This window comes from Scyliorhinus torazame, chromosome 24 (assembly GCF_047496885.1).
Source record: "Scyliorhinus torazame isolate Kashiwa2021f chromosome 24, sScyTor2.1, whole genome shotgun sequence".
Taxonomy (NCBI): domain Eukaryota; kingdom Metazoa; phylum Chordata; class Chondrichthyes; order Carcharhiniformes; family Scyliorhinidae; genus Scyliorhinus; species Scyliorhinus torazame.
In genome coordinates, this window is record NC_092730.1 from 24,133,214 (window position 1) to 24,156,090 (window position 22,877).

The window sequence follows — 22,877 nt, forward strand, 5'->3', positions numbered from 1 at the left end:
TGCGACCCCCGGCGCTGTGGAGCAACAGTGCTAACCACTGTACTACCGTGCCGCCCTATACAAGTCAAATATTTGTCTTCCAAGATCTCATCAGCAGCACGGTAGCACAGTGGCTAGCAATGTGGCTTCACAGCGCCAGGGTCCCAGGTTTGATTCCCCGCTGGGTCACAATCTGTGCAGAGTCTGCACCTTCTCCCCGTGCCTGCGTGGGTTTCCTCCGGGTGCTCCGGTTTCCTCCCACAGTCCAAAGACGTGCAGGTTAGGTGGATTGGCCGTGATAAATTGCCCTTAGTGACCAAAAAGGTTAGGAGGGGTTATTGGGTAAGAAACATGAAAATGAAACGTGAGGGCATAAGTGGGTCAGTGCAGACTCGATGGGCCGAATGGCCTTCTGCATTGTATGTTCTATGTTCTATATGTCCTATGTTCTGTATGTTCTATGTTCATGCAGTTTGGGGTTCAAACCCTGGACTTACTTTCTATTTCTCATTGACCCGACACCCAATGCTTCCCGCGGCCGCGCGTTCTCCCCGCAGCCGCCCTCTTTTGTTTTCGGCGGCCTGTCGGGAAAGCAGTGTGTTTGATCGTCATTCCATTCGTGACCTTTCTCTCTGGCTTTATCGCAGACTAGTTCAAGGAGTCTCGACTCTTGTACATAAACTCCACCTCGCCCCTGCCAAAAACAGAACAGAAACTGTGGATATCCAAAGGTTAGATGGGGGGGGGGGGGGAGAAAATGTTGATGTTTGTTCTGCTGTGCAACTCTTTTATCAGGCGGGGTGAGATGACGGGGCACAGGTTAGTCAACCCTGAAAGGAGCCCGGGTTGATGATCAGATGGAAAATCTGCAGTTGGGGCCTCCTCCTGAGAGGGCAGTGGGGGAATGTCGGCGGTATTGAAGAGCCGATCATTTGGTCAACTCGCCCATTCTGCTGTCCGGAATGGGAACACCACCATCCCTCCGTAGGAATCGAGGGCTATGGGGTATAAGGAGGGAAAGTGGAGTTGAGGGTTATTATAAATCAGCCATGATTAGGAAGCAGAGTGGTGCAGCGGAGGCGTGCTGGGCCCATAACCCAGAGGTCGATGGATCAAAACCATTCTCTGCTAGTTGTTTTTAGGGCAGCACGGTAGCATTGTGGATAGCACAATTGCTTCACAGCTCCAGGGTCCCAGGTTTGGGTCACTGTCTGTGCGGAGTCTGCACATCCTCCCCGTGTGTGAGTGGGTTTCCTCCGGGTGCTCTGGTTTCCTCACAGTCCAAAGATGTGCAGGTTAGGTGGATTGGTCATGATAAATTACCCGTTAGTGTCCAAAATTGCCCTTAGTGTTGAGTGGGGTTACTGGGTTATGGGGATAGGGTGGAGGTGTTGACCTTGGGTAAGGTGCTATTTCCAAGAGCCGGTGCAGACTCGATGGGCCGAATGGCCTCCTTTTGCACTGTAAATTCTATGATCTCATTGAATGGCGGAACAGACTCGATGGGCTGTCTTTCTATGTCTCTCGGTTCCCAAGCCACACGGCATCCTGACTTGGAACCGCTTGCGGCCGGGGGGGGTGGTGGGGGGGGGGGGGGGGGGTTGAGGTCCTCCCGGGCGCTGGTGGGCCACATTGTGACCCAGTTGCTGACGACCCATCCACAAAAACGTAATACCTCGTGTCCGTACGCCCCTCGGACGTTGCAAAGCGCGCACAAGATTTGGCGTCGATTCACGTTGAGACCCTGGAACTGGTCGAATGGGCAGGCTTTGAGGAGCGCCTCTGAGGAGGAGGAAGAGGGAGATAGATGGGGAGGTTTAGTTAGGGAATTCCAGAGCTTTAGGCTGAGTCAGGAGCTGGTGCGGACCCGCGAGAGAGGGTGACACGTGGCTACTTCGATAGTGCATTGCACTGGTGGAAAGGTGGTATTTAACATGCTGCACGCTTGAAGGAGTTTTGTTACCTGTTGAGAGTTGTGACAAATAGACGTACACACTCCGACTGCCTCCTGAGGTGGGGATGGTTAGAGGTCTCTGATTGACTGTGTTGCAGGGCGACACGGTAGCACAGTGGGTAGCACTGTGGCTTCACAGCGCCAGGGGCCCGGGTTCGACTCCCGGTTTGGGTCACTGTCCGTGAGGAGTCGGCACGTTCTCTCCCCGTGTCTGCGTGGGTTTCCTCCGGGTGCTCCGGTTTCCTCCCACAAGTCCCGACAGACGTGCTTGTTAGGTGAATTGGACATTCTGAATTCTCCCTCCGTGTACCCGAACAGGCGCCGGAATGTGGCGACTAGGGGCTTTTCACAGTAACATCATTGCGGCGTTAATGTAAGCCTACTTGTGACAATAAAGATTATTATTAATGCACCGCATGTGATTGTGTACTGGTATGGAATGGATGAATCCTGTCTTATCCCAAAGTCATTCAGATCAGTAATTTTTTTGTTTAATACCTGTTTTGGAAAGGACGTTATATTTTAACTCATTTACGTAAAATCTAATTGCAAACTGAGGTAAAAGTGCACGCTAAACTCAACAGGTTTGGCAGCATCTGTGGAGAAACTAACACGAGTGCTAAGGTTTCGGATTTCAATGATCCCTCGACAGAACTGGTTTGGTTTGGAGGTGTGGCCCCTTGAGAGAGAGAGATGAGAGCAAGGGGGGGGGGGGCACAGTTTAAAAATAAAGGGGGCAGCACAGTGGCGCAGTGGGTTAGCACTGCTGCCTCACGGCGCCGAGGTCCCAGGTTCAAGCCCGGCTCTGGGTCGCTGTCCGTGTGGAGTTTGCACATTCTCCCCGTGTCTGCGTGGGTTTCGCCCCCACAACCCAAAGATGTGCAGGGTAGGTGGATTGACCGTGCTAAATTGCCCCTGAATTGGAAAAAAATTAATTGGGTACTCTAAAGTATATATATATATATATTTTTAAAAAAAACTAAATAAATAAAGGGCCTACCATTTAGGACGATGGGCGAGAAGAATCTGCTTTTTTCGCCTCAGAGTAATGGTGGACAACCTGCGGCCTGGGCGTCACCTGCGGCCCATCTGGACGAGGCCCCACGAGACATTTTGTTGACCTTGCCCCGCACGCAGGGCCGCCACATTCCGCTGATTTCAGTCCGTGTAGGATGCGTTTCAATCCACATGAGAAGATTGTACTTTTAAAAATTATTTTAGATTTGATCAACCATTTGCTTAGCGGCAGTGTAGCTGTGGAAAAGAAAAAGCTTTTTTCCCCCCTGTCTGCAATTGTATTTGTAGTTGATTAACTGGCTGGATACGTTTAATGGTTAAACTGTTGCCGCTGAGAGCATTGCATTCTCTCATCCTTGAGCAGGCAGACAAACAAACCCAGGTGCTGGCTTTTTATCTAGTTAAATGTCGCCTTTCTAACACACCTCCTCCCCGCCTACCTGCAGGAATCTCCCTCCAGTGAACTCTCTAAATTAGGATCGTCAAATAATAAACACTTCAAAAAGGTGACCACTGCCCCCTGTTCCTTTATCTATTTTTCAATATTTTTATTGAAGGCATTTTTCATGATAAGAAACGAAACTAGATATACACAAAGGTACAATGCATGAATAACATATTCAATAATTAACAACCCCACTAAACACAGCCCTTCAGCCGAAGTGCGGCACGGTAGCACAGTGGTTAGCACAGTTGCTTCACAGCTCCAGGGTCCCAGGTTCGATTCCCGGTTTGGGTCGCTGTCTGTGCGGAGTCTGCACGTTCTCCCCAGTGTCTGCGTGGGTTTCCTCCGGGTACCCCGGTTTCCTCCCACAGTCCAAAGATGTGCAGGTTAGCTGGATTGGCCGCGCTAAATTGCCCTTAGTGTCCAAAAAGATTGGGTGGGGTTACTGGGTTACGGGGAAAGGGTGGAGGTGTGGCCTTGGGTAGGGTGCCCTTTCCACCTGGGGCCGAATGGCCTCCTTAATCACTGTAGTGATTCTATGAACACCTCGGGCGGGATTCTCCGACCCCCCGCCAGGTCGGAGAATCGCTGGGGACTGGTGTGAATCCCACCCCCGCCGGTTGCCGAATTATCCGGCACCAGATATTCGGCGGGGGTGGGAATCGCGCCGCGCCGGTTGGCGGGCCCCCCCACTTGATTCTCCGGCCCGCGATGGGCCGAAGTCCCGCTGCTGGAATGCCTGTCCCGCCGGCGAGAATCAAACCACCTCTCTTACCGGCGGGACAAGGCAGCGCGGGCTGGCTCCGGGGTCCTGGGGGGGGGGCGCGGGGCGATCTGGCCCCGGGGGGTGCCCCCACGGTGGTCTGGCCCGCGATCGGGGCCCACCGATCCGCGAGCGGGCCTGTGCCGTGGGGGCACTCTTTTCCTTCTGCCTTCGCCATGGTCTCCACTATGGCGGAGGTGGAAGAGACCCCCTCCACTGCGCATGCGCGGGGATGCCGTGAGCGGCCGCTGATGCTCCCGCGCATGTGCCGCACGGCAAAGTCATTTCCGTGCCAGCTGGCGGGGCACCAAAGGCCTTTCCCGCCAGCCGGCGGGGTGGAAATCAGTCCGGCGGGGGCCTAGCCCCTCAAGGTGAGGGCTCGGCCCCCCAAGATGCGGAGAATTCCGCACCTTTGGGGCGGCGCGATGCCGGACTGGTTCGCGCCGTTTTTGGCGCCGGTCGGCGGACATCGCGCCGATTGCGGAGAATCCCGCCCCTCATCTTCCAATTAGGCAAATTACAGCCTTCAGGGTTCAACCTTGAGTTCAACAACTTTCGACTGCAAATCTTCCCCCCCCCCCCCCATCTTGACCCATAGCCCACCCCTTGTTGCACCTTTTGGTTCTCTTACTTACAAAGATGCTGGATAGTACAGAGGACCAGAAAGACCTTGGGGTGCATGTCCATCGTTCCCTGAAGGCACGAGATAACGTGGTTAAGGGGGCATAGGGGATACTTGCCTTTATTAACTGAGGCACAGAATATGAGGGGGGAGGTTATGCTGGAACTGTATAAAACGTGGTTAGGCCGCAGCTGGAGTGCTGCGTGCCGTTCTCGTCGCCACATTATAGGAGGGATGTGATCGCACTGGAAAGGGTGCAGAAGAGATTTACCAGGATGCTGCCTGGGCTGCAGAGTTTCAGCTATGAAGAGAGATTGGATAGACTGGGGTTGTTTTCCTTGGAGCAGAGGAGGCTGAGGGGGTGACCTGATCGAGGTGTATGAGGGGCATAGATAGGGCGGATAGGGGTCAATAGCCAGGGGGGACACATTTCAGAGATTTAGGGGGGACTGGAGCAAATTAACTCAATCCAGAGGGTGGTGGGAATCTGGAACCCACTGCCTGGAAGGGTGGTAGAGGGGGGCACCCTCACATTTAGACCCAAGCGTTTAGATGGGCATGTGAAACGCCACAGCATTGGCGTTGCCAAACTGGCGTCATTATTATTGGGCGGCGAATGTGGACAAGATGCGGCGGTGGTGGGAAAGAGAAGGTCTAGAGTGGGTTAGGATGGAGGAGGAATCTTGTAAGGGGTCTAGTTTGAGGGCTGCGGTGACGGCAGCATTGCCAATGGCTACGAGTAGGTATTCAGGGAGCCCAGTGGTGCAGTCCACGGTGAAGATATGGAATCAGTTGAGGAGGCATTTTAGGGTGGAAGGGATGTCGGTGCTAACGTCGCTGTGCGAGAATCATGGGTTTGAGCGGGGGGGGGGGGGGGGGGGGGGGGATGGATAGTGTATACAGGAGGTGGAGGGAAGTGGGGCTGGTCAAGGTGAGGGATTTGTATTTGGAGGAAGGGTTCGCCAGTCTGGAGGAGCTAAGGGAGAGGGTAGAGCTGCCGAGGGGTAGCGAGTTCAGGTATCTACAGGTTAGGGACTTTGCACGAAAGGTCTGGAAGGGGTTCCCTAGATTGCCGGGATACACCCTGCTAGAGCGACTGCTGCTTCCGGATGTGGAAGGGGAGGGAAGAATTAGGGATGTATATAAGTGGCTGGGGGAGCAGGGAGGTGAAGATCAAGGAGAAATGGGAAGCGGAGTTGGGAATGGAGATCAATTGGGGAGTATGGAGTGAGGCACTGCGCAGGGTAAACGGGACCTCCTCTTGTGCAAGGGTGAGCCTGATACAGTTTAAGGTGGTGCACAGGGTGCATATGACTCGGGCGAGAATGAATGGGTTCTTTCAGGGGGTAGCAGATGAGTGTGAGAGGTGTGGGCGGGGGCCAGCGAATCATGCGCACATGTTTTGGGGTTGTGAAAAATTGGGACGATTCTGGACGGGAGTGTTCGCGGTCTTAGCCAGGATAGTGGAGGAGGGAGTGGACCCGGACCCTTTGGTGGCGATATTTGGCGTTTCAGAGAAGCCGGAGCTCATGGAGAGGAGGAAGGCCGATGTCGTGGCCTTCGCCTCTCTGACTGCACGGCGGCGAATTTTGCTGGAGTGGCGGTCGGCATGGCCACCGGGGGTAGCGGCTTGGTTGGGTGACCTGTACCACTTCCTGCGGTTAGAGAAAATAAAGTATGAGTTAAGGGGCTCAGCAGGGGAGTTTGAGAAAAGGTGGGGGATGTTTCTGACCGTGTTTGAGGAGCTGTTCGCCGCAGGGGGGTGGGTGATGGGGAGGGTGGGGGGGGGTGAAAGAGGAGAAAATTCTGTACAAACTGAATAGTTGATTGTTGGGAAGAATGTTTCCCGGGGTGTTTATTTGCTGTAACCTACTTTGATATAAGTTTGAATAAAATGCGTTAAAACAGAAAATGAAACGCCACAGCGTACATGGCTACGACCGAGTGCTGCAACAAGGGGATGAGAATGAATAGACCCGTGTTTGATGGCCGGCGTAGACATGCTCAGCCAAAGGGCCCAGCTTTGTGCTGTAAACCTCTCCGCCTCTTAATTGCATTTGAAATAGCTGGCTGGAAAATGTAATTGGAGTTGAATGAAATGGTTCTTGGGGATCAGTGGCGCCTGATTTTTTTTAACTGTGCCTTTCAGGAGCCGTACGGTGTGACCCAGGAATAGAACCGCAGCCCGGGACACACTGAGAGCTCGGAACTGGGAGCGCGGAGCTTTGCTGCTCACTCGGACCAGTTTGGGAGCGTCTGGCGCAACACAGGATTAAAGGTGAGAGACCTGCGTCACAACGAACAAAGTCAAAATATGGGGGGCACAGTGGTTAGCACCGCTGTCTCGCAGCACCAGGGTCCCAGGTTCGATTCCGGCTTGGGTCACTGTCTGTGCGGAGTCTGCACGTTCTCCCCCGTGTCTGCGTGGGTTTCCTCCGGGTGCTCCGGTTCCCTCCCACAGTCCAAAGATGTGCTGGTTAGGTGGATTGGCCGTGATAAATTGCCCCCTAATGTCAGAAAGGTTAGGTGGGGTTACTGGGGTACGGAGATAGGGAGGAGGTGTGGGCTTAAATGAGGTGCTCTTTCCAAGGGCCAGTGCAGACTCGATGGGCCAAGTGGCCACCTTCTACACTGGAGGGATTCTGTGGATTCTATTATTCCCTGTAAATATCTAGAACACTTCGATCAGATCACCCTTTAACCTTCCAAATTCGAGAGAAAACAGGCCTAATTTGTACAATCTCGCCTCATAACTTCACCCCTGTGGTCCGGGTATCATTCCTTTTTTTAAATTTTCCTATTAAGGGGCAATTTCGTGTGGCCAATCCACCGACCCTGCACATCTTTGGGTCGTGGGGGTGAGACCCATGCAGACACAGAGAGAATGGGCCTGGGTAGGCTGCTCTTTCAGAGGGCCGGTGCTGACTCGATGGGCCGAATGGCCTCCTGCACTGTGGGAATTCCGTGATTCTGGAACTCCGCCTTTATTATCGAGCAGTTTCTGAATCATCAATTGTACCAGAAGTTTCAATCCATTGGCCAATATTGCTAACTTTTGATTGGCTCTTAATTCGTAATTTGCTCTGTTTGTTTAACCTTTGCTCTCGAGTCGCCAGGTATCTTTATGATACCGCCACGAGGTTCAAGTTCAAGTACTGATCAATAACTCAACATACCAATTAGTAAGATTCAAATCAAAACACATTTATTATACACAGTAAATCACTACTCATGCATAAACTCTACTTTCTTGACTATTCCTATCACTAAAAGGCCTATACTTAGCTTCGGAATTGGCCCACCAGGTCAGGGGAGCAAATGGCCTTTCGTTCAGGTCCTGAGTCTGCGGGATACAAAAGCTGGTATGGACTGGTAGCTCGGAGCGCCTATCTCGTAGCGAGCCTTGACTGGAGACTTACTTGGTTGGCGGCCGCTGGGCAGTTCACTCTCACGGGTTGATTCAAGTTGCTGAGTGACCCTGCCAAGAATGACGATTTGAACTTGGGGACTCTACTTTATTGTCCCCAGGGGCTTCCCGCCCTTCGGGGCGGACCCCGTACCTGGTTCAAAGTGATTGGACTGCGTTCCGATCAATGGGATCGATTTCTCCAATGCTGGAGCGGTTCCCTGATCGCTGGGCGGTCCTTAAATGTCCGTTGGCCTTCCTTTGTCTTGGCTCCTGCTGGCGCCGAGGAGTCTGGCTTGGCTTTATTCACCTTAACTGTTGCCATTGTGCCTTGGAATTGCTCATTACTATGCAGATGGCTGCTACATTACTATGCAGATGGCTGCTGGTTTCAGTGCTGTCTGGTTTCTTACAGGTTTCAATACACAGGATTTCTGTATTTGCTAGTCTTTGCCTGTGTTGGCTGAATTTCCCTTCAGCCTTTGCGGTTCTCCATTTTAAGTCGGGAAGTGGCCAACCCAGGTGGCTCCACCAAGTGATGAGTACGTTACGCGAGAGAATGGTAGCTTCCGATATGGTTCCCATTGCATGATCGACATGGCGGGAGACACAGCAAGGTTACATTTCTCAGCCACTCTGCAGCCTTCAGTGCATTTGAATTATTGCATCATTCAATCCCGACATAGGCAATGAATTTTACGCTCACCAGCTGCCGATATGGGAAAGAAAGAACTTGCATTTATATAGCACCTTTCACAACTTGAGGATATCCCCAGAGAGCCCGAGGACCGATTTGAATTGCAGCCGCTGTTGTAATGTTGGGATCTTGGCTGACAGCACAGGATGCAGCAAGCTCCCGGAAAGAGCAATTAACTAAAGCACCACATTACTCACTGAAGGTGTTAGTTGAGGAATATATATTGGCCGGAATGCTGCTGGAGCTCCCCTGCCCTGGTTCCAGTCGTGGGGCATTTTCCATCCATCTCAGAGGCACAAGTGGTTCTCAGTTTAATTACTTCAATGAGGGTGACAACTCCCAACAGTGCAGCATTCTGACAGTGCGGCACTCCCTCAGTACTGACCGACTGACAGTGCAGCACTCCCTGAGTACTGACCCTCTGACAATTCAGCACTCCCTGAGTACTGACCCTCTGACAGTGCAGCACTCCCTCAGTACTGACCCTCTGACAGTGCAGCACTCCCTCAGTACTGACCGACTGACAGTGCAGCACTCCCTCAGTACTGACCCTCTGACAGTGCAGCACTCCCTCAGTACTGACCCTCTGACTGTGCGGGACTCCCTCAGTACTGACCCTCTGTCAGTGCAGAACTCCCTCAGTTCTGACCCTCTAACAATGCAACGCTCCCTCAGTACTGACCCTCTGACAGTGCAACACTCCCACAGTACTGACCCTCTGACAGTGCAACACTCCCTCAGTACTGACCCTCTGACAGTGCGGCGCTCCCTCAGTACTGACCCTCTGACAGTGCAGCGCTCCCTCAGTACTGACCCTCTGACAGTGCAGCACTCCCTCAGTACTGACCCTCTGACAGTGCAGCACTCCCTCAACACTGACTCTCTGACAGTGCAGCACTCCCTCAGTACTGACCCTCTGACAGTGCAGCACTCCCTCAGTACGGACCCTCTGACAGTGCGACACTCCCTCAGTACTGACCCTCCGACAGTGCAGTACTCCTTCAGTACTGACCCTCCGACAGTGCAGTACTCCTTCAGTACTGACCCTCTGACAGTACAGCACTCCCTCAGTACTGACCCTCTGACAGTGCAGCACTCCCTCAGTACTGACCTTCTGACAGTGCAGCGCTCCATCAGTACTGACCCTCTGACAGTACAGCACTCCCTCAGTACTGACCCTCTGACAGTGCAGCACTCCCTCAGTACTGACCCTCTGACAGTGCGGCACTCCCTCAGTACCGACCCTCTGACAGTGCAGCACTCCCTCAGTTCTGATCCTCTGACAGTGCGGCACTCCCTCAGTATTGACCCTCTGACAGTGCAGCACTTCCTCAATACTGGCTCTCTGACAGTGCAGCGCTCCCTCAGTACTGACCCTCTGACAGTGCAGCACTCCCTGGTACTGGCCCTCTGACAGTGCAGCACTCCCTCAGTCCTGACCTTCTGACAGTACAGCGCTCCCTCAGCACTGAGCGTCTGACAGAGCAGCACTCCCTCGGTAATGACTCTCTGACAGTGTAGCACTCCCTCAGTACTGACCCTCTGAAAGTGCAGCGCTCCCTCAGCACTGACCTTTTAAAATGCAGCACTCCCTCAGAACTGACCCTCTGACAGTGCAGCACTCCCTCAGTACTGATTCTCCAACAGTGCAGCACTCCCTCAGTACTGTTTCTCTGACAGTGCAGCACTCCCTCAGTACTGACCCTCTGACTGTGCAGCACTCCCTCAGTACTGACCCTCTGACAGTGCTAGCACTCCTTCAGTACTGACCCTCTGACAGTGCTAGCACTCCTTCAGTACTGACCCTCTGACAGTGCAGCACTCCCTCAGTACTGACCCTCTGACAGTGCAGCACTCCCTCAGTATTGACCCTCTGACAGTGCAGCACTCCCTCAGTACTGACCCTCTGACAGTGCGTCAGTCTCTCAGTACCGACCCTCTGACAGTGCAGCACTCCCTCAGTTCTGATCCTCTGACAGTGCGGCACTCCCTCAGTATTGACCCTCTGACAGTGCAGCACTTCCTCAATACTGGCTCTCTGACAGTGCAGCGCTCCCTCAGTACTGACCCTCTGACAGTGCAGCACTCCCTGGTACTGGCCCTCTGACAGTGCAGCACTCCCTCAGTACTGACCCTCTGACAGTGCAGCACTCCCTCAGTATTGACCCTCTGACAGTGCAGCACTCCCTCAGTACTGACCCTCTGACAGTGCGTCAGTCTCTCAGTACTGACCCTCTGACAGTGCAGCACTCCCTCAGTACTGACCCTCTGTCAGTGCGGCTCTCCCTCAGTACTGACCCTCTGACAGTACAGCACTCCCTTAGTACTGTGCATTTAAAAGTTTATTGGATAAACATATGGATGATAATGGCATAGTGTAGGTTAGATGGCTTTTGTTTCGGTGCAACATCGTGGGCCGAAGGGCCTGTACTGCGCTGTATTGTTCTATGTGCGTCTGACAGAGCAGCGCTCCCTCAGTACTGACCCTCTGACAGTGCAGCACTCCCTCAGTACTGACCCTCTGACAGAGCAGCGCTCCCTCAGTACTGACCCTCTGACAGTGCAGCACTCCCTCAGTACTGAGCGTCTGACAGAGCAGCGCTCCCTCAGTATTGACCCTCTGACAGTGCGGCACTCCCTCAGTACTGACCCTCTGACAGTGCAGCACTCCCTCAGTACTGACCCTCTGACAGTGCGGCACTCCCTCAGTACTGACCCTCTGACAGCGTAACGCTCCCTCAGTACTGACCCTCTGACAGTGCGGCACTCCCTCAGTACTGACCCTCTGACAGTGCAGCACTCCCTCAGTACTGACCCTCTGACAGTGCGGCACTCCCTCAGTACTGACCCTCTGACAGTGCGGCACTCCCTCAGTACTGACCCTCCGACAGTGCGGCACTCCCTCAGTATTGACCCTCCGACAGTGCAGCACTGCCTCAGTTCTGATCCTCTGACAGTGCAACTCTCCCTCAGTACTGACCCTCTGACAGTGCAGCACTCCCTCGGTAATGACTCTCTGACAGTGCAGCACTCCCTCAGCACTGAGCGTCTGACAGTGCAGCACTCCCTCAGTACTGACCCTCTGAAAGTGCAGCGCTCCCTCAGCACTGACCTTTTCAAATGCAGCACTCCCTCAGTAATGACCCTCTGACAGTGCAGCACTCTCTCAGTACTGACTCTCCGACAGTGCAGCACTCCCTCAGTACTGACCCTCTGACAGGGCAGCACTCCCTGGTACTGGCCCTCTGACAGTGCAGCACTCCCTCAGTACTGACGCTCTGACAGTGCAGCGCTCCCTCAGCGCTGACCTTTTAAAATGCAGCACTCCCTCAGTACTGATCCTCTCACAGTTCAGCACCCCCTCAGTCCTGACTCTTAACAGTGCAGCACTCCCTCTGTACTGACCCTCCGATAGTGCAGCGATCCCTCAGTACTGACCCTTTGACAGTGCTGCACTCCCTCAGTACTGACCCTCTGACAGTGCAGCACTCCCTCATTTCTGACCCTCTGACAGTGCAGCATTCCCTCAGTTCTTACTCTCTGACTGGGCGTCAGTCCCTCAGTACTGACCCTCTGACAGTGCGTCAGTCCCTCAGTCCTGACCCTCTGATAGTGCAGCACTCCCTCAGTATTGACCCTCCGACAGTGCAGTACTCCTTCAGTACTGACCCTCTGACAGTACAGCTCTCCCTCAGTACTGACCCTCTGACAGTGCAGCACTCCCTGGTACTGGCCCTCTGACAGTGCAGCACTCCCTCAGTTCTGATCCTCTGACAGTGCGGCACTCCCTCAGTATTGACCCTCTGACAGTGCAGCACTTCCTCAATACTGGCTCTCTGACAGTGCAGCGCTCCCTCAGTACTGACCCTCTGACAGTGCAGCACTCCCTGGTACTGGCCCTCTGACAGTGCAGCACTCCCTCAGTCCTGACCTTCTGACAGTACAGCGCTCCCTCAGCACTGAGCGTCTGACAGAGCAGCACTCCCTCGGTAATGACTCTCTGACAGTGTAGCACTCCCTCAGTACTGACCCTCTGAAAGTGCAGCGCTCCCTCAGCACTGACCTTTTAAAATGCAGCACTCCCTCAGTACTGACCCTCTGACAGTGCAGCACTCCCTCAGTACCGACCCTCTGACAGTGCAGCACTCCCTCAGTTCTGATCCTCTGACAGTGCGGCACTCCCTCAGTATTGACCCTCTGACAGTGCAGCACTTCCTCAATACTGGCTCTCTGACAGTGCAGCGCTCCCTCAGTACTGACCCTCTGACAGTGCAGCACTCCCTGGTACTGGCCCTCTGACAGTGCAGCACTCCCTCAGTCCTGACCTTCTGACAGTACAGCGCTCCCTCAGCACTGAGCGTCTGACAGAGCAGCACTCCCTCGGTAATGACTCTCTGACAGTGTAGCACTCCCTCAGTACTGACCCTCTGAAAGTGCAGCGCTCCCTCAGCACTGACCTTTTAAAATGCAGCACTCCCTCAGTACTGACCCTCTGACAGTGCAGCACTCCCTCAGTACTGATTCTCCAACAGTGCAGCACTCCCTCAGTACTGCCCCTCTGACAGTGCAGCACTCCCTCAGTACTGACCCTCTGACTGTGCAGCACTCCCTCAGTACTGACCCTCTGACAGTGCTAGCACTCCTTCAGTACTGACCCTCTGACAGTGCTAGCACTCCTTCAGTACTGACCCTCTGACAGTGCAGCACTCCCTCAGTACTGACCCTCTGACAGTGCAGCACTCCCTCAGTACTGACCCTCTGACAGTGCAGCACTCCCTCAGTACTGAGCGTCTGACAGAGCAGCGTTCCCTCAGTATTGACCCTCTGACAGTGCGGCACTCCCTCAGTACTGACCCTCTGACAGTGCAGCACTCCCTCAGTACTGACCCTCTGACAGTGCGGCACTCCCTCAGTACTGACCCTCTGACAGCGTAACGCTCCCTCAGTACTGACCCTCTGACAGTGCGGCACTCCCTCAGTACTGACCCTCTGACAGTGCAGCACTCCCTCAGTACTGACCCTCTGACAGTGCGGCACTCCCTCAGTACTGACCCTCTGACAGTGCGGCACTCCCTCAGTACTGACCCTCTGACAGTGCGGCACTCCCTCAGTACTGACCCTCCGACAGTGCGGCACTCCCTCAGTATTGACCCTCCGACAGTGCAGCACTGCCTCAGTTCTGATCCTCTGACAGTGCAACTCTCCCTCAGTACTGACCCTCTGACAGTGCAGCACTCCCTCGGTAATGACTCTCTGACAGTGCAGCACTCCCTCAGCACTGAGCGTCTGACAGTGCAGCACTCCCTCAGTACTGACCCTCTGAAAGTGCAGCGCTCCCTCAGCACTGACCTTTTCAAATGCAGCACTCCCTCAGTAATGACCCTCTGACAGTGCAGCACTCTCTCAGTACTGACTCTCCGACAGTGCAGCACTCCCTCAGTACTGACCCTCTGACAGGGCAGCACTCCCTGGTACTGGCCCTCTGACAGTGCAGCACTCCCTCAGTACTGACGCTCTGACAGTGCAGCGCTCCCTCAGCGCTGACCTTTTAAAATGCAGCACTCCCTCAGTACTGATCCTCTCACAGTTCAGCACCCCCTCAGTCCTGACTCTTAACAGTGCAGCACTCCCTCTGTACTGACCCTCCGATAGTGCAGCGATCCCTCAGTACTGACCCTTTGACAGTGCTGCACTCCCTCAGTACTGACCCTCTGACAGTGCAGCACTCCCTCATTTCTGACCCTCTGACAGTGCAGCATTCCCTCAGTTCTTACTCTCTGACTGGGCGTCAGTCCCTCAGTACTGACCCTCTGACAGTGCGTCAGTCCCTCAGTCCTGACCCTCTGATAGTGCAGCACTCCCTCAGTATTGACCCTCCGACAGTGCAGTACTCCTTCAGTACTGACCCTCTGACAGTACAGCACTCCCTCAGTACTGACCCTCTGACAGTGCAGCACTCCCTCAGTACTGACTTTCTGACAGTGCAGCGCTCCATCAGTACTGACCCTCTGACAGTACAGCACTCCCTCAGTACTGACCCTCTGACAGTGCAGCACTCCCTCAGTACTGACCCTCTGACAGTGCGGCACTCCCTCAGTACCGACCCTCTGACAGTGCAGCACTCCCTCAGTTCTGATCCTCTGACAGTGCGGCACTCCCTCAGTATTGACCCTCTGACAGTGCAGCACTTCCTCAATACTGGCTCTCTGACAGTGCAGCGCTCCCTCAGTACTGACCCTCTGACAGTGCAGCACTCCCTGGTACTGGCCCTCTGACAGTGCAGCACTCCCTCAGTCCTGACCTTCTGACAGTACAGCGCTCCCTCAGCACTGAGCGTCTGACAGAGCAGCACTCCCTCGGTAATGACTCTCTGACAGTGTAGCACTCCCTCAGTACTGACCCTCTGAAAGTGCAGCGCTCCCTCAGCACTGACCTTTTAAAATGCAGCACTCCCTCAGTACTGACCCTCTGACAGTGCAGCACTCCCTCAGTACCGACCCTCTGACAGTGCAGCACCCCCTCAGTTCTGATCCTCTGACAATGCGGCACTCCCTCAGTATTGACCCTCTGACAGTGCAGCACTTCCTCAATACTGGCTCTCTGACAGTGCAGCGCTCCCTCAGTACTGACCCTCTGACAGTGCAGCACTCCCTGGTACTGGCCCTCTGACAGTGCAGCACTCCCTCAGTCCTGACCTTCTGACAGTACAGCGCTCCCTCAGCACTGAGCGTCTGACAGAGCAGCACTCCCTCGGTAATGACTCTCTGACAGTGTAGCACTCCCTCAGTACTGACCCTCTGACAATGCAGCGCTCCCTCAGTACTGACCCTCTGAAAGTGCAGCGCTCCCTCAGCACTGACCTTTTAAAATGCAGCACTCCCTCAGTACTGACCCTCTGACAGTGCAGCACTCCCTCAGTTCTGATTCTCCAACAGTGCAGCACTCCCTCAGTACTGCCCCTCTGACAGTGCAGCACTCCCTCAGTACTGACCCTCTGACTGTGCAGCACTCCCTCAGTACTGACCCTCTGACAGTGCTAGCACTCCTTCAGTACTGACCCTCTGACAGTGCTAGCACTCCTTCAGTACTGACCCTCTGACAGTGCAGCACTCCCTCAGTACTGACCCTCTGACAGTGCAGCACTCCCTCAGTATTGACCCTCTGACAGTGCAGCACTCCCTCAGTACTGACCCTCTGACAGTGCGTCAGTCTCTCAGTACTGACCCTCTGACAGTGCAGCACTCCCTCAGTACTGACCCTCTGTCAGTGCGGCTCTCCCTCAGTACTGACCCTCTGACAGTACAGCACTCCCTTAGTACTGTGCATTTAAAAGTTTATTGGATAAACATATGGATGATAATGGCATAGTGTAGGTTAGATGGCTTTTGTTTCGGTGCAACATCGTGGGCCGAAGGGCCTGTACTGCGCTGTATTGTTCTATGTGCGTCTGACAGAGCAGCGCTCCCTCAGTACTGACCCTCTGACAGTGCAGCACTCCCTCAGTACTGACCCTCTGACAGAGCAGCGCTCCCTCAGTACTGACCCTCTGACAGTGCAGCACTCTCTCAGTACTGAGCGTCTGACAGAGCAGCGCTCCCTCAGTATTGACCCTCTGACAGTGCGGCACTCCCTCAGTACTGACCCTCTGACAGTGCAGCACTCCCTCAGTACTGACCCTCTGACAGTGCGGCACTCCCTCAGTACTGACCCTCTGACAGCGTAACGCTCCCTCAGTACTGACCCTCTGACAGTGCGGCACTCCCTCAGTACTGACCCTCTGACAGTGCAGCACTCCCTCAGTACTGACCCTCTGACAGTGCGGCACTCCCTCAGTACTGACCCTCTGACAGTGCGGCACTCCCTCAGTACTGACCCTCCGACAGTGCGGCACTCCCTCAGTATTGACCCTCCGACAGTGCAGCACTGCCTCAGTTCTGATCCTCTGACAGTGCAACTCTCCCTCAGTACTGACCCTCTGACAGTGCAGCACTCCCTCGGTAATGACTCTCTGACAGTGCAGCACTCCCTCAGCACTGAGCGTCTGACAGTGCAGCACTCCCTCAGTACTGACCCTCTGAAAGTGCAGCGCTCCCTCAGCACTGACCTTTTCAAATGCAGCACTCCCTCAGTACTGACCCTCTGACAGTGCAGCACTCTCTCAGTACTGACTCTCCGACAGTGCAGCACTCCCTCAGTACTGACCCTCTGACAGGGCAGCACTCCCTGGTACTGGCCCTCTGACAGTGCAGCACTCCCTCAGTACTGACGCTCTGACAGTGCAGCGCTCCCTCAGCGCTGACCTTTTAAAATGCAGCACTCCCTCAGTACTGATCCTTTCACAGTTCGGCACCCCCTCAGTCCTGACTCTTAACAGTGCAGCACTCCCTCTGTACTGACCCTCCGATAGTGCAGCGATCCCTCAGTACTGACCCTTTGACAGTGCTGCACTCCCTCAGTACTGACCCTCTGACAGTGCTGCACTCCCTCATTTCTGACCCTCTGACAGTGCAGCATTCCCTCAGTTCTTACTCTCTGACTGGGCGTCAGTCCCTCTGTACTGACCCTCTGACAGTGCCTCAGTCCCTCAGTACTGACCCTCTGACAGTGCGTCAGTCCCTCAGTCCTGACCCTCTGATAGTGCAGCACTCCCTCAGTATTGACCCTCTGACAGTGCAGCACTCCCTCAGTACTGACCCTCTGACAGTGCGGCACTCCCTCTGTACTGACCCCCTGACAGTGCAGCACTCCCTCAGTACTGACCCTCTGACAGTGCGGCACTCCCTCAGTACTGACCCTCCCACAGTGCGGCGCTCCCTCAGTACTGACCCTCTGACAGTGCAGCACTCCCTCGGTACTGACCCCCTGACAGTGCAGCACTCCCTCAGTACTGACCCTCTGACTGTGCAGCACTCCCTCAGTACTGACCCTCTGACAGTGCAGCACTCCCTCAGTACTGACCCTCTAACAGTGCAGCACTCCCTCAGTCCTGACCCTCTGACAATGCGGCACTCCCTCAGTACTGACCCTCTGACAGTGCAGCACTCCCTCAATACTGACCCTCTGACAGTGCACCACTCCCTCATTGATGACCCTCTGACAGTGCAGCACTCCCTCAGTACTGACCCTCTGACAGTGCGGCACTCCCTCAGTACTGACCCTTTGACTGTTCAGCACTCCCTCAGTACTGACCCTCTGACAGTGCGGCACTCCCTCTGTACTGACCCTCTGACAGTGCAGCGATCCCTCAGTACTGACTCTCTGACAGTGCAGCGCTCCCTCAGTACTGACCCTCCGACAGTGCGGCACTCCCTCAGTACTGACCCTCTGACAGTGCAGCACTCCCTCAGTCCTGACTCTTAACAGTGCAGCACTCCCTCTGTACTGACCCTCCGATAGTGCAGCGATCCCTCAGTACTGACCCTTTGACAGTGCTGCACTCCCTCAGTACTGACCCTCTGACAGTGCAGCACTCCCTCCTTTTTGACCCTCTGACAGTGCAGCATTCCCTCAGTTCTTACTCTCTGACTGGGCGGCACTCCCTCAGTACTGACCCTCTGACAGTGCGTCAGTCCCTCTGTACTGACCCTCTGACAGTGCCTCAGTCCCTCAGTACTGACCCTCTGACAGTGCGTCAGTCCCTCAGTCCTGACCCTCTGATAGTGCAGCACTCCCTCAGTATTGACCCTCTGACAGTGCAGCACTCCCTCAGTACTGACCCTCTGACAGTGCGGCACTCCCTCGGTACTGACCCCCTGACAGTGCAGCACTCCCTCAGTACTGACCCTCTGACAGTGCGGCACTCCCTCAGTACTGACCCTCCCACAGTGCGGCGCTCCCTCAGTACTGACCCTCTGACAGTGCAGCACTCCCTCGGTACTGACCCCCTGACAGTGCGGCACTCCCTCAGTACTGACCCTCTGACTGTGCAGCACTCCCTCAGTACTGACCCTCTGACAGTGCAGCACTCCCTCAGTACTGACCCTCTAACAGTGCAGCACTCCCTCAGTACTGACCCTCTGACAGTGCAGCACTCCCTCAGTACTGACCCTCTGACAATGCGGCACTCCCTCAGTACTGACCCTCTGACAGTGCGGCACTCCCTCAGTACTGACCCTCCAACAGTGCAGCACTCCCTCAATACTGACCCTCTGACAGTGCAGCGCTCCCTCAGTACTGTCCCTCTGACAGTGCACCACTCCCTCATTGATGACCCTCTGACAGTGCAGCACTCCCTCAGTACTGACCCTCTGACAGTGCGGCACTCCCTCAGTACTGACCCTTTGACTGTTCAGCACTCCCTCAGTACTGACACTCTGACAGTGCAGCACTCCCTCAGTACTGACCCTCTGACAGTGCGGCACTCCCTCTGTACTGACCCTCTGACAGTGCAGCACTCCCTCATTTCTGAGCCTCTGACAGTGCAGCATTCCCTCAGTTCTTACTCTCTGACTGGGCGGCACTCCCTCAGTACTGACCCTCTGACAGTGCGTCTGTCCCTCTGTACTGACCCTCTGACAGTGCCTCAGTCCGTCAGTACTGACCCTCTGACAGTGCGTCAGTCCCTCAGTCCTGACCCTCTGATAGTGCAGCACTCCCTCAGTATTGACCCTCTGACAGTGCAGCACTCCCTCAGTACTGACCCTCTGACAGTGCGGCACTCCCTCGGTACTGACCCCCTGACAGTGCAGCACTCCCTCAGTACTGACCCTCTGACAGTGCGGCACTCCCTCAGTACTGACCCTCCCACAGTGCGGCGCTCCCTCAGTACTGACCCTCTGACAGTGCAGCACTCCCTCGGTACTGACCCCCTGACAGTGCAGCACTCCCTCAGTACTGACCCTCTGACTGTGCAGCACTCCCTCAGTACTGACCCTCTGACAGTGCAGCACTCCCTCAGTACTGACCCTCTGACAGTGCAGCACTCCCTCAGTACTGACCCTCTGACAATGCGGAACTCCCTCAGTACTGACCCTCTGACAGTGCGGCACTCCCTCAGTACTGACCCTCCAACAGTGCAGCACTCCCTCAATACTGACCCTCTGACAGTGCAGCACTCCCTTGGTACTAGCCCTCTGACAGTGCAGCGCTCCTTCAGTACTGTCCCTCTGACAGTGCACCACTCCCTCATTGATGACCCTCTGACAGTGCAGCACTCCCTCAGTACTGACCCTCTGACAGTGCGGCACTCCCTCAGTACTGACCCTTTGACTGTTCAGCACTCCCTCAGTACTGACACTCTGACAGTGCAACACTCCCTCAGTACTTACCCTCTGACAGTGCGGCACTCCCTCTGTACTGACCCTCTGACAGTGCAGCGATCCCTCAGTACTGACTCTCTGACAGTGCAGCGCTCCCTCAGTACTGACCCTCCGACAGTGCGGCACTCCCTCAGTACTGACCCTCTGACAGTGCAGCACTCCCTCAGTAATGACCCTCTGACAGTGCAGCACTCCTTCAATACTGACCCTCTGACAGCGCTGCACTCCCTCAGTACTGACCCTCTGACAGTGCAGCACTCCCTCAGTACTGACCCTCTGACAGTGCAGCACTCCCTCAGTACTGACTCTCTGACAGTGCAGCACTCCCTCAGTACTGACCCTCTGACAGTGCGGCACTCCCTCAGTACTGACCCTCTGACAGTGCAGCGCTCCCTCAGTACTGACCCTCTGACAGTGCAGCACTCCCTCAGTACTGACCCTCTGACAGTGCAGCACTCCCTCAGTACTGACCCTCTGACAGTGCGGCGCTCCCTCCGTACTGACCCTCTGACAGTGCAGCACTCCCTCAGTACTGACTCTCTGACAGTGCAGCACTCCCTCAGTACTGACCCTCTGACAGTGCAGCACTCCCTCAGTACTGACCCTCTGACAGTGCAGCACTCCCTCAGTACTGACCCTCTGACAGTGCAGCACTCCCTCAGTACTGACCCTCTGACAGTGTAGCACTCCCTCAGCACTGACCCTCTGACAGTGTAGCACTCCCTCAGTACTGACCCTCTGACAGTGTAGCACTCCCTCAGTACTGACCCTCTGACAGTGTAGCACTCCCTCAGCACTGACCCTCTGACAGTGCAGCACTCCCTCAGTACTGACCCTCTGACAGTGCGGCACTCCCTCAGTACTGACCCTCTGACAGTGTAGCGCTCCCTCCGTTCGCGAGGATTATCGATAGAAGCCTGGAACGGGAGTCAAACGTACAACCTGTGACTCCAGCGTGTGCTGCCGGGCAGGGAACGGATGGGCTGCCCACCTCTCACCCTGGACGACGTGAAAATGAGTGAAGGAGTGGAGCGAGCAGGGACGGAAAGCAGCCTCAAAAACACTCCGTCCGCACATGCAATGTTCCACGTAGACTTCAAAACTTTGCTGGCCGCCCACACAACCTTTACTTTTCAGCAACTATCGCGCTTCATTCCAAACCTTAATTTCTCACAGTGCAGTGGCAGCCAGCCAGGCTGTGTCCCCGAGGTTACAAAGGGTGCATTTCTGAATGAGAATTGTGGTAACGTGGTGTTTAGTCAAATGTAATGCAGCGTTTGTGGGAATATGCCAGCAGTGAAGACGGTCGGTTTGCAACCCGGTTGTTCAGTGATAATTGAATGTTCAAACCTCGGAAGTTAACCAATGGGATGGAGTTTTCGTAATCAGGACAGAATGCCGTGACTGTCTGTCTGCTCCTCCCGGTGGCTGACCTGCTCCCACCTCCTCCCCCACTGCCTCCTGATTGCGAGCGACTGACCCCAAGGGTGGGGCGGCACCGTGGTCAGCACTGCTGCCTCGCAGCACCAGAGACCCGTGTTCCATTCTGACCTCGGTGACTGTGTGGAGTTTGCACCTTCTCCCCCCCCCCGTGTCTGCGCGGGTCTCCTCAGGGAGCTCCGGTTTCCACCCGCAGTCCACAGGTGCGCAGCTTAGCTGGATTGGCCACGATAAATTGCCCCGAGTGGGGTTACGGGGCAAGGGAGATTGTACCTAGGTAGGCTGCTCTTTCAGGGGGCCGTGCAGACTAGATGGGCCGAATGGCCTCCTTCTGCACGCTCGGGATTCTCTGATTCTATAACACTGGCTGGGTTGCCAATTCGACCGTTTGCAGGGTGGAACCTGAGTTTAAAACGTCTTGTTGCGTCCTCGGGTCTTTATTTTTTTTGGCATTTCTCTGCCCCCCACTTCCCCGCAGATGTACAGGTTATTGGTCCAAAAAGTTGTCCCAAATTCATTGCCAAAATTAAGGCTTGAGCTGTCCTGCTTGGAAATCTAATTTAAACAAATATTTCTTCATGGGATGTGGGAATCGCTCGCTCAGTGAAAATGAAGATTTCCTTGATTTGCTTCACGTTAGTATGCAGGTGCAGCAAGTGATTTGGAAGGCCAGTGGAATATTAGCGTTTACTGCAAGAGGAAAACATGGGACATATCTGAGTTGAAGAAGGGAACTTGTGTATAGATGCAGAGGCTGTGGGAAAGGTTGTAAATGAATATTTTATCTCCGTATTATCAAAGGAAATGGAAGATGCTGATCTAGTAGGAGGAACACTGTGAGATATTGGACAGGATAATCAGAAAGAAAGAGGAAGTGCTCAGGGTTTGAATCCTTGAAAGTTGATAAGTCGCCAGGGCCAGATGGTTTGTTTCCGAGGCTGGTAAAGGAGGTCAGGGAGGAGATAGCAGATGCTCTGAGGATGACTTTCCAATCCTCACTAGATTGAGGGGAGGTACGGGAGGACTGGAGAAATGCAAACGTGGTTCCATTGTTTAAAAAGGGATCGAAGGAAGTGCCGAACAATTATGGGCCAATTCGTGTTACGTTGATGGGGGGAAAGTTAGTAAAATCAATCCTGAGAGATAGGATTAACTGTCACATAGAAAGGCATGGACTAGTCGGGGAGAGTCAGCATGGATTTGTTAAAGGAAGGTCATGCCTCACAAATTTGATTGAATTCTTTGAGGAAGTGACAAGAAGGGTTGATGAGGGTAGCATGGTGGTTAGCACAATTG

At 54.6% G+C, this 22,877-nt stretch overlaps 1 protein-coding gene across 4 annotated transcripts in view; it reads left to right on the plus strand.

Moving 5' to 3' along the window:
- The window catches only part of LOC140399972 (pyruvate carboxylase, mitochondrial-like), a 445,397-nt gene that overhangs the window by 34,901 nt on the left and 387,619 nt on the right, over positions 1 to 22,877 (plus strand). For 3 of the 4 annotated variants that reach the window (XM_072489467.1, XM_072489471.1, XM_072489470.1), the window contains exon 2: positions 6,930 to 7,058. The gene's annotated coding sequence lies outside the window, so the exon portion shown is untranslated. Of the gene's footprint in view, positions 1 to 691; positions 711 to 6,929; positions 7,059 to 22,877 lie in introns of those variants that run through there. The other variant, XM_072489468.1, reaches the window with a different exon arrangement.